Raw genomic sequence first — 12,250 nt, 5'->3', positions numbered from 1 at the left:
TGTCTTAACGATGGACAGACAGCTCATCTGCTGGGTGTCTGGTGAGGTGTTGTCTTAACGATGGACAGACAGCTGGGTGTCTGGTGAGGTGTTGTCTTAACGATGGACAGACAGCTGGGTGTCTGGTGAGGTGTTGTCTTAACGACGGACAGACAGCTGGGTGTCTGGTGAGGTGTTGTCTTAACGATGGACAGACAGCTCATCTGCTGGGTGTCTGGTGAGGTGTTGTCTTAACGACGGACAGACAGCTGGGTGTCTGGTGAGGTGTTGTCTTAACGATGGAAAGACAGCTCATCTGCTGGGTGTCTGGTGAGATGTTGTCTTAACGACGGACAGACAGCTGGGTGTCTGGTGAGGTGTTGTCTTAACGACGGACAGACAGCTGGGTGTCTGGTGAGGTGTTGTCTTAACGACGGACAGACCGCTCATCTGCTGGGTGTCTGGTGAGGTGTTGTCTTAACGATGGACAGACAGCTCATCTGCTGGGTGTCTGGTGAGGTGTTGCCTTAACGACGGACAGACAGCTCATCTGCTGGGTGTCTGGTGAGGTGTTGTCTTAACGACGGACAGACCGCTCATCTGCTGGGTGTCTGGTGAGGTGTTGTCTTAACGATGGACAGACAGCTCATCTGCTGGGTGTCTGGTGAGGTGTTGTCTTAACGATGGACAGACAGCTCATCTGCTGGGTGTCTGGTGAGGTGTTGTCTTAACGATGGACAGACAGCTGGGTGTCTGGTGAGGTGTTGTCTTAACGATGGACAGACATCTGGGTGTCTGGTGAGGTGTTGTCTTAACGATGGACAGACAGCTCATCTGCTGGGTGTCTGGTGAGGTGTTGTCTTAACGACGGACAGACAGCTGGGTGTCTGGTGAGGTGTTGTCTTAACGATGGAAAGACAGCTCATCTGCTGGGTGTCTGGTGAGATGTTGTCTTAACGACGGACAGACAGCTGGGTGTCTGGTGAGGTGTTGTCTTAACGACGGACAGACAGCTGGGTGTCTGGTGAGGTGTTGTCTTAACGACGGACAGACCGCTCATCTGCTGGGTGTCTGGTGAGGTGTTGTCTTAACGATGGACAGACAGCTCATCTGCTGGGTGTCTGGTGAGGTGTTGCCTTAACGATGGACAGACAGCTCATCTGCTGGGTGTCTGGTGAGGTGTTGTCTTAACGACGGACAGACCGCTCATCTGCTGGGTGTCTGGTGAGGTGTTGTCTTAACGATGGACAGACAGCTCATCTGCTGGGTGTCTGGTGAGGTGTTGTCTTAACGATGGACAGACAGCTCATCTGCTGGGTGTCTGGTGAGGTGTTGTCTTAACGATGGACAGACAGCTGGGTGTCTGGTGAGGTGTTGTCTTAACGATGGACAGACAGCTGGGTGTCTGGTGAGGTGTTGTCTTAACGACGGACAGACAGCTGGGTGTCTGGTGAGGTGTTGTCTTAACGATGGACAGACAGCTCATCTGCTGGGTGTCTGGTGAGGTGTTGTCTTAACGACGGACAGACAGCTGGGTGTCTGGTGAGGTGTTGTCTTAACGATGGAAAGACAGCTCATCTGCTGGGTGTCTGGTGAGATGTTGTCTTAACGACGGACAGACAGCTCATCTGCTGGGTGTCTGGTGAGGTGTTGTCTTAACGATGGACAGACAGCTGGGTGTCTGGTGAGGTGTTGTCTTAACGATGGACAGACAGCTCATCTGCTGGGTGTCGGGGGAGGTGTTGTCTTAACGATGGACAGACAGCTCATCTGCTGGGTGTCTGGTGAGGTGTTGTCTTAACAATGGACAGACAGCTGGGTGTCTGGTGAGGTGTTGTCTTAACGATGGACAGACCGCTCATCTGCTGGGTGTCTGGTGAGGTGTTGTCTTAACGATGGACAGACAGCTCATCTGCTGGGTGTCTGGTGAGGTGTTGTCTTAACGATGGACAGACAGCTGGGTGTCTGGTGAGGTGTTGTCTTAACGATGGACAGACAGCTCATCTGCTGGGTGTCTGGTGAGGTGTTGTCTTAACGATGGACAGACAGCTCATCTGCTGGGTGTCTGGTGAGGTGTTGTCTTAACGATGGACAGACAGCTCATCTGCTGGGTGTCTGGTGAGGTGTTGTCTTAACGATGGACAGACAGCTGGGTGTCTGGTGAGGTGTTGTCTTAGCCTCCTGTAAAGTCATCAGGAAGTCACCATGAGTATAGCAATAATGTCTTTGGGTTTTGGAACGTAAAGTAGCTCTTCCACACTAGTCTAATGCACTCAGTACCATCACAACATAATGCTCTGACCCAATATCCAAACTTCTTCCCCATGTAGTGTGAAGTGCTATATTGGTCTAGTATATTACAGTATGCATTGGTCTAGTGTGGTTACTAGGATACACGTTGACTGGGTCCATATTGGTCTAGTATATTACAGTATGCATTGGTCTAGTGTGGTTACTAGGATACACGTTGGCTGGGTCCCTATTGGTCTAGTATATTACAGTATGTAATGTTCTAGTGTGGTTACTAGGATACACGTTGGCTGAGTCCCAAATTGTCTGTGTCCCTATTCTGTAAAAAAAAAGGCACTACTTTTGACCCAAGCCCTATTAAGTGCACTACTTTCAACCAGAGCCCTATTAAGTGCACTACTTTCAACCAGAGCCCTATTAAGTGCACTACTTTCAACTAGAGCCCTATTAAGTGCACTACTTTCAACCAGAGCCCTATTAAGTGCACTACTTTCAACCAGAGCCCTATTAAGTGCGCTACTTTTAACCAGAGCCCTTTGTACTCGTGTCTAAAGTAGTGCACTATATAGGGAATAGGGTGGAATTTGGGATGCACACATTGTCTTTCATGATGATGAACCCTTGTCTTACGTAACACCTCAGGTCATTGTGTCATACTGTCATACTCGCACAGACACACACAACACACAGACACACACAACACACAGACACAAACACCACACAGACACAAACACCACACAGACACACACACCACACAGACACAAACAACACACAGACACAAACAACACACAGACACAAACACCACACAGACACACACACCACACAGACACACACACACACCACACAGACACACACACCACACAGACACACACACCACACATACACACACACCACACAGACACACACACACACCACACAGACACACACACCACACAGACACACACAACACACAGACACACACACCACACAGACACAAACATCACACAGACACACACACCACACAGACACACACACCACACAGACACACACACCACACAGACACACACACCACACAGACACACACACCACACAGACACACACACCACACAGACACACACACACACCACACAGACACACACACCACACAGACACACACACCACACAGACACACACACCACACAGACACACACACCACACAGACACACACAACACACAGACACAAACACCACACAGACACAAACACCACACAGGCACACACATCACACAGACACACACACCACACAGACACACACACCACACATACACACACACCACACAGACACACACACCACACACACACACACACCACACAGACACACACACCACACAGACACACACCCCACACAGACGGTAAACACTTGTTTGATTTCAAAACACAATTGCTACAGTGACCAACGCCTGGCCAACTGCCTCCGTCACAATGGGAGGGAGGGAGGGAGGGAGGGAGGGAGGGAGGGAGGGAGGGAGGGAGATTAGAAGGAGATTAGAAGGAGAGTGAGAGACATAGAGAAAGAGAGACAAAGACATAGCGAGAGAGAGAAAGACAGACAAAGACATAGCCAGAGAGACAGACATAGCGAGGGAGCGAGAGCGAGACAGAGAGAAAGAGAGACAGAGAGAGTGAGGGAGGGAGAGAGAGAGAAAGAGGGACAGAGACATAGCAGAGAGAGATGTGACAGCCACAGCTGAGCAACAGCTGACGGCCGTCCACCCTCAGCTCTACCCACAACCCCACCAACCTCCCTCATGACCCCACACACACAGCTGAAGGCCGTCCACCCTCAGCTCTACCCACAACCCCACCAACCTCCCTCATGACCCCACACACACAGCTGACGACCGTCCACCCTCAGCTCTACCCACAACCCCACCAACCTCCCTCATGACCACACACACAGCTGACGGCCGTCCACCCTCAGCTCTACCCACAACCCCACCAACCTCCCTCATGACCCCACACAAACAGCTGACGGCCGTCCACCCTCAGCTCTACCCACAACCCCACCAACCTCCCTCATGACCCCACACAAACAGCTGACGGCCGTCCACCCTCAGCTCTACCCACAACCCCACCAACCTCCCTCATGACCCCACACAAACAGCTGACGGCCGTCCACCCTCAGCTCTACCCACAACCCCACCAACCTCCCTCATGACCCCACACACACAGCTGACGGCCGTCCACCCTCAGCTCTACCCACAACCCCACCAACCTCCCTCATGACTGAGCAGCCGGTGTCCCAGGGGGGCCCTCTGGACTAGGTGGGGCTGAGCAGCCGGTGTCCCAGGGGGGCCCTCTGGACTAGGTGGGGCTGAGCAGCCGGTGTCCCAGGGGGGCCCTCTGGACTAGGTGGGGCTGAGCAGCTGGTGCCCCAGGGGGGCCCTCTGGACTAGGTGGGGCTGAGCAGCCGGTGCCCCAGGGGGGCCCTCTGGACTAGGTGGGGCTGAGCAGCCGGTGTCCCAGGGGGGCCCTCTGGACTAGGTGGGGCTGAGCAGCCGGTGTCCCAGGGGGGCCCTCTGGACTAGGTGGGGCTGAGCAGCCGGTGCCCCAGGGGGCCCTCTGGACTAGGTGGGGCTGAGCAGCCGGTGTCCCAGGGGGGCCCTCTGGACTAGGTGGGGCTGAGCAGCCGGTGCCCCAGGGGGGCCCTCTGGACTAGGTGGGGCTGAGCAGCCGGTGCCCCAGGGGGCCCTCTGGACTAGGTGGGGCTGAGCAGCCGGTGCCCCAGGGGGGCCCTCTGGACTAGGTGGGGCTGAGCAGCCGGTGCCCCAGGGGGGCCCTCTGGACTAGGTGGGGCTGAGCAGCCGGTGCCCCAGGGGGCCCTCTGGACTAGGTGGGGCTGAGCAGCCGGTGTCCCAGGGGGGCCCTCTGGACTAGGTGGGGCTGAGCAGCCGGTGCCCCAGGGGGCCCTCTGGACTAGGTGGGCCTGAGCAGCCGGTGCCCCAGGGGGGCCCTCTGGACTAGGTGGGCCTGAGCAGCCGGTGCCCCAGGGGGGCCCTCTGGACTAGGTGGGGCTGAGCAGCCGGTGTCCCAGGGGGCCTTCTGGAATAGGTGGGGCTGAGCAGCCGGTGTCCCAGGGGGCCGCTGGAATAGGTGGGGCTGAGCAGCCGGTGCCCCAGGGGGGCCCTCTGGACTAGGTGGGGCTGAGCAGCCGGTGTCCCAGGGGGCCCTCTGGACTAGGTGGGGCTGAGCAGCCGGTGTCCCAGGGGGCCGCTGGAATAGGTGGGGCTGAGCAGCCGGTGCCCCAGGGGGCCCTCTGGACTAGGTGGGGCTGAGCAGCCGGTGTCCCAGGGGGCCCTCTGGACTAGGTGGGGCTGAACAGCCGGTGTCCCAGGGGGCCGCTGGAATAGGTGGGGCTGAGCAGCCGGTGCCCCAGGGGGCCCTCTGGACTAGGTGGGGCTGAGCAGCCGGTGCCCCAGGGGGCCCTCTGGACTAGGTGGGGCTGAACAGCCGGTGTCCCAGGGGGCCGCTGGAATAGGTGGGGCTGAGCAGCCGGTGCCCCAGGGGGCCCTCTGGACTAGGTGGGGCTGAACAGCCGGTGTCCCAGGGGGCCGCTGGACTAGGTGGGGCTGAACAGCCGGTGTCCCAGGGGGCCGCTGGACTAGGTGGGGCTGAACAGCCGGTGTCCCAGGGGGCCGCTGGACTAGGTGGGGCTGAGCAGCCGGTGCCCCAGGGGGCCCTCTGGACTAGGTGGGGCTGAGCAGCCGGTGCCCCAGGGGGCCGCTGGACTAGGTGGGGCTGAGCAGCCGGTGCCCCAGGGGCCCTCTGGACTAGGTGGGGCTGAGCAGCCGGTGCCCCAGGGGGCCCTCTGGACTAGGTGGGGCTGAGCAGCCGGTGCCCCAGGGGGCCCTCTGGACTAGGTGGGGCTGAACAGCCGGTGTCCCAGGGGGCCGCTGGACTAGGTGGGGCTGAGCAGCCGGTGCCCCAGGGGGCCCTCTGGACTAGGTGGGGCTGAACAGCCGGTGTCCCAGGGGGCCGCTGGAATAGGTGGGGCTGAGCACCCGGTGCCCCAGGGGGCCCTCTGGACTAGGTGGGGCTGAACAGCCGGTGTCCCAGGGGGCCGCTGGACTAGGTGGGGCTGAACAGCCGGTGTCCCAGGGGGCCGCTGGACTAGGTGGGGCTGAACAGCCGGTGTCCCAGGGGGCCGCTGGACTAGGTGGGGCTGAGCAGCCGGTGCCCCAGGGGGCCCTCTGGACTAGGTGGGGCTGAGCAGCCGGTGCCCCAGGGGGCAGCTGGACTAGGTGGGGCTGAGCAGCCGGTGCCCCAGGGGGCAGCTGGACTAGGTGGGGCTGAGCAGCCGGTGTCCCAGGGGGCAGCTGGACTAGGTGGGGCTGAGCAGCCGGTGCCCCAGGGGGCAGCTGGACTAGGTGGGGCTGAGCAGCCGGTGCCCCAGGGGCCCTCTGGAATAGGTGGGGCTGAGCACCCGGTGCCCCAGGGGGCCCTCTGGACTAGGTGGGGCTGAACAGCCGGTGTCCCAGGGGGCCGCTGGACTAGGTGGGGCTGAACAGCCGGTGTCCCAGGGGGCCGCTGGACTAGGTGGGGCTGAACAGCCGGTGTCCCAGGGGGCCGCTGGACTAGGTGGGGCTGAGCAGCCGGTGCCCCAGGGGGCCCTCTGGACTAGGTGGGGCTGAGCAGCCGGTGCCCCAGGGGGCCGCTGGACTAGGTGGGGCTGAGCAGCCGGTGCCCCAGGGGGCAGCTGGACTAGGTGGGGCTGAGCAGCCGGTGTCCCAGGGGGCAGCTGGACTAGGTGGGGCTGAGCAGCCGGTGCCCCAGGGGGCAGCTGGACTAGGTGGGGCTGAGCAGCCGGTGCCCCAGGGGCCCTCTGGAATAGGTGGGGCTGAGCAGCCGGTGCCCCAGGGGGCCCTCTGGACTAGGTGGGGCTGAACAGCCGGTGTCCCAGGGGGCCGCTGGACTAGGTGGGGCTGAACAGCCGGTGTCCCAGGGGGCCGCTGGACTAGGTGGGGCTGAACAGCCGGTGTCCCAGGGGGCCGCTGGACTAGGTGGGGCTGAGCAGCCGGTGCCCCAGGGGGCCCTCTGGACTAGGTGGGGCTGAGCAGCCGGTGCCCCAGGGGGCCGCTGGACTAGGTGGGGCTGAGCAGCCGGTGCCCCAGGGGCCCTCTGGACTAGGTGGGGCTGAGCAGCCGGTGCCCCAGGGGGCCCTCTGGACTAGGTGGGGCTGAGCAGCCGGTGCCCCAGGGGCCCTCTGGACTAGGTGGGGCTGAGCAGCCGGTGCCCCAGGGGGCCCTCTGGACTAGGTGGGGCTGAGCAGCCGGTGCCCCAGGGGGCAGCTGGACTAGGTGGGGCTGAGCAGCCGGTGTCCCAGGGGGCAGCTGGACTAGGTGGGGCTGAGCAGCCGGTGCCCCAGGGGGCCCTCTGGACTAGGTGGGGCTGAGCAGCCGGTGCCCCAGGGGCCCTCTGGACTAGGTGGGGCTGAGCAGCCGGTGCCCCAGGGGGCAGCTGGACTAGGTGGGGCTGAGCAGCCGGTGCCCCAGGGGGCAGCTGGACTAGGTGGGGCTGAGCAGCCGGTGTCCCAGGGGGCAGCTGGACTAGGTGGGGCTGAGCAGCCGGTGCCCCAGGGGGCAGCTGGACTAGGTGGGGCTGAGCAGCCGGTGCCCCAGGGGCCCTCTGGTATAGTTGGGGCTGAGCAGCCGGTGCCCCAGGGGCCCTCTGGACTAGGTGGGGCTGAGCAGCCGGTGCCCCAGGGGGCAGCTGGACTAGGTGGGGCTGAGCAGCCGGTGTCCCAGGGGGCAGCTGGACTAGGTGGGGCTGAGCAGCCGGTGCCCCAGGGGGCAGCTGGACTAGGTGGGGCTGAGCAGCCGGTGCCCCAGGGGCCCTCTGGTATAGGTGGGGCTGAGCAGCCGGTGCCCCAGGGGCCCTCTGGAATAGGTGGGGCTGAGCAGCCGGTGCCCCAGGGGCCCTCTGGTATAGGTGGGGCTGAGCAGCCGGTGCCCCAGGGGCCCTCTGGTATAGGTGGGGCTGAGCAGCCGGTGCCCCAGGGGCCCTCTGGACTAGGTGGGGCTGAGCAGCCGGTGCCCCAGGGGCCCTCTGGACTAGGTGGGGCTGAGCAGCCGGTGCCCCAGGGGCCCTCTGGACTAGGTGGGGCTGAGCAGCCGGTGCCCCAGGGGCCCTCTGGACTAGGTGGGGCTGAGCAGCCGGTGCCCCAGGGGCCCTCTGGACTAGGTGGGGCTGAGCAGCCGGTGCCCCAGGGGGCAGCTGGAATTGGTGAGGCTGAGCAGCCGGTGCCCCAGGGGGCCGCTGGAATAGGTGGGACTGAGCAGTCGGTGCCCCAGGGGGCAGCTGGAATAGGTGGGGCCGGTGTGTGTTTTTAGGGCCCATTGTCTTGTCTGGGTCAATAGCACATATCTCTCTGTTCATGGACCTGTTATCTTGTCTGGGTCAATAACACCTATCTCTCTGTTCATGGACCTGCTATCTAGTCTGGGTCAATAACACCTATCTTTCTCTGTTAATGGTCCTGCTATCTGGTCTGGGTCAATAACACCTATCTCTCTCTGTTCATGGACCTGCTATCTGGTCTGGGTCAATAACACCTATCTCTCTCTGTTCATGGACCTGCTATCTAGTCTGGGTCAATAACACCTATCTTTCTCTGTCCATGGACCTGCTATCTAGTCTGGGTCAATAACACCTATCTCTCTGTTCATGGACCTGCTATCTGGTCTGGGTCAATAACACCTATCTCTCTGTTCATGGACCTGCTATCTAGTCTGGGTCAATAACACCTATCTCTCTCTGTTCATGGACCTGCTATCTAGTCTGGGTCAATAACACCCATCTCTCTCTGTTCATGGACCTGCTATCTAGTCTGGGTCAATAACACCTATCTCTCTCTGTTCATGGACCTGCTATCTAGTCTGGGTCAATAACACCTATCTCTCTCTGTTCATGGACCTGCTATATAGTCTGGGTCAATAACACCTATCTCTCTCTGTTCATGGACCTGCTATCTAGTCTGGGTCAATAACACCTATCTCTCTCTGTTCATGGACCTGCTATCTGGTCTGGGTCAATAACACCTATCTCTCTCTGTTCATGGACCTGCTATCTAGTCTGGGTCAATAACACCTATCTCTCTCTGTTCATGGACCTGCTATCTAGTCTGGGTCAATAACACCTATCTCTCTGTTCATGGACCTGCTATCTAGTCTGGGTCAATAACACCTATCTCTCTCTGTTCATGGACCTGCTATCTAGTCTGGGTCAATAACACCTATCTCTCTGTTCATGGACCTGCTATCTAGTCTGGGTCAATAACACCTATCTCTCTCTGTTCATGGACCTGCTATCTGGTCTGGGTCAATAACACCTATCTCTCTCTGTTCATGGACCTGCTATCTGGTCTGGGTCAATAACACCTATCTCTCTGTTCATGGACCTGCTATCTAGTCTGGGTCAATAACACCTATCTCTCTCTGTCCATGGACCTGCTATCTAGTCTGGGTCAATAACACCTATCTCTCTGTTCATGGACCTGCTATCTAGTCTGGGTCAATAACACCTATCTCTCTCTGTTCATGGACCTGCTATCTAGTCTGGGTCAATAACACCTATCTCTCTCTGTCCATGGACCTGCTATCTAGTCTGGGTCAATAACACCTATCTCTCTCTGTTCATGGACCTGCTATCTAGTCTGGGTCAATAACACCTATCTCTCTCTGTTCATGGACCTGCTATCTAGTCTGGGTCAATAACACCTATCTTTGTTCATAGATTGTAGCACAATAACATGGAATAGTCTAGCTGTGGATTGTAGCCCAATAACAAGGAATAGTCTAGCTGTGGATTGTAGCCCTCGTTCTCACTTTTTGTTCCGGAACCTCCCGATTTACACATTAACCACCGGATAAATCCAATCACTTATGAACCCAAAACTATATGAGAAACAGCCGTTTGTGACGTGTCAACCAGGAGAGTAAGGTTGACCTCAACACTGTGTCTGAACAGGAGAGTAAGGTTGACCTCAACACTGTGTCTGAACAGTCTGGGTCAATAACACCTATCTCTCTCTGTCCATGGACCTGCTATCTAGTCTGGGTCAATAACACCTATCTCTCTCTGTTCATGGACCTGCTATCTAGTCTGGGTCAATAACACCTATCTCTCTCTGTTCATGGACCTGCTATCTAGTCTGGGTCAATAACACCTATCTTTGTTCATAGATTGTAGCACAATAACATGGAATAGTCTAGCTGTGGATTGTAGCCCAATAACAAGGAATAGTCTAGCTGTGGATTGTAGCCCTCGTTCTCACTTTTTGTTCCGGAACCTCCCGATTTACACATTAACCACCGGATAAATCCAATCACTTATGAACCCAAAACTATATGAGAAACAGCCGTTTGTGACGTGTCAACCAGGAGAGTAAGGTTGACCTCAACACTGTGTCTGAACAGGAGAGTAAGGTTGACCTCAACACTGTGTCTGAACAGGAGAGTAAGGTTGACCTCAACACTGTGTCTGAACAGGAGAGTAAGGTTGACCTCAACACTGTGTCTGAACAGGAGAGTAAGGTTGACCTCAACACTGTGTCTGAACAGGAGAGTAAGATTGACCTCAACACTGTGTCTGAACAGGAGGGTAAGGTTGACCTCAACACTGTGTCTGAACAGGAGAGTGAGGTTGACCTCAACACTGTGTCTGAACAGGAGAGTGAGGTTGACCTCAACACTGTGTCTGAACAGGAGAGTAAGGTTGACCTCAACACTGTGTCTGAACAGGAGAGTAAGGTTGACCTCAACACTGTGTCTGAACAGGAGAGTAAGGTTGACCTCAACACTGTGTCTGAACAGGAGAGTAAGGTTGACCTCAACACTGTGTCTGAACAGGAGAGTGAGGTTGACCTCAACACTGTGTCTGAACAGGAGAGTGAGGTTGACCTCAACACTGTGTCTGAACAGGAGAGTAAGGTTGACCTCAACACTGTGTCTGAACAGGAGAGTGAGGTTGCATCTCCAAAGGCAACGTATTCCCTATGTAGTGCACTACTTTTGACCAGGGCTCTGATGAAAGGTAGTGCACTATATAGGGGGTAGGGTGCCATTTTGGGACACTACCAATCCCAAATCACTAGTTGCTAAGAAGCCCAAACAGGAATTTGTCTGATTAAATAATCTACAAAAAAAATTATTAAAAAAAATAACAATCTACTAAGAAGGGAATTACACCCTGCGATTAGTAATTTAATCTTATTTCACAAATATTGGCAAATATTGGGGATACAAATATAATTATTATTTTTTTTAATTAAAGGATTTACGTCTGTGCTTCATGCACACTTAAACAATGACATCAAAGTTAAATACAGAATGAGAAAACAAGTCTAGGATGAATATGTTTATGGTGGAAACAGAGCGATATTGTGTTCTCATTACTCACGGCCAATAAAGGAATCATTTATCACTGTGTGTTCCAGACAATACGACCAGACCATTTAACCTTGCTGCTTCCAGCCAGGTGTACTGTATCTCTCTCTCTCTCTCTCTCTCACACACACACACACACGCACGCACACACGCACACACACACACACAGACACACACCCCTCACTGCAATTTAGAGGGCCTTTATACAGGGACAGCTGTGTGCTGTTTGTCTTGTGGAGGGGGGGGGGGGGGGCAGGTAAACACTTGTTTGATTTCAAAACACAATTGCTACAGAGACCAACGCCTGGCCAACTGCCTCCGTCACAATGGGAGGGAGGGAGGGAGGGAGGGAGGGAGGGAGGGAGGGAGGGAGGGAGGGAGGGAGGGAGGGAGGGAGGGAGGGAGGGAGGGAGGGAGGGAGGGAGGGAGGGAGGGAGGGAGGGAGGCCAGTTGGGACACAGGTCCTCTGTTTGACACAGTTACACAACACAACAGTGATCGCTGGCCTGTGTTGACACACAGACAGACGGACAGACAGACAGACTGACAGACAGCGAGAGAGACAGACAGCGAGAGAGACAGACAGACAGACAGACAGACAGCGAGAGAGAGAGACAGAGAC

Source organism: Oncorhynchus mykiss, chromosome 15 (assembly GCF_013265735.2).
Source record: "Oncorhynchus mykiss isolate Arlee chromosome 15, USDA_OmykA_1.1, whole genome shotgun sequence".
Classification (NCBI taxonomy): Eukaryota; Metazoa; Chordata; class Actinopteri; order Salmoniformes; family Salmonidae; genus Oncorhynchus; species Oncorhynchus mykiss.
Note: the sequence above shows the minus strand (reverse complement) of the source record.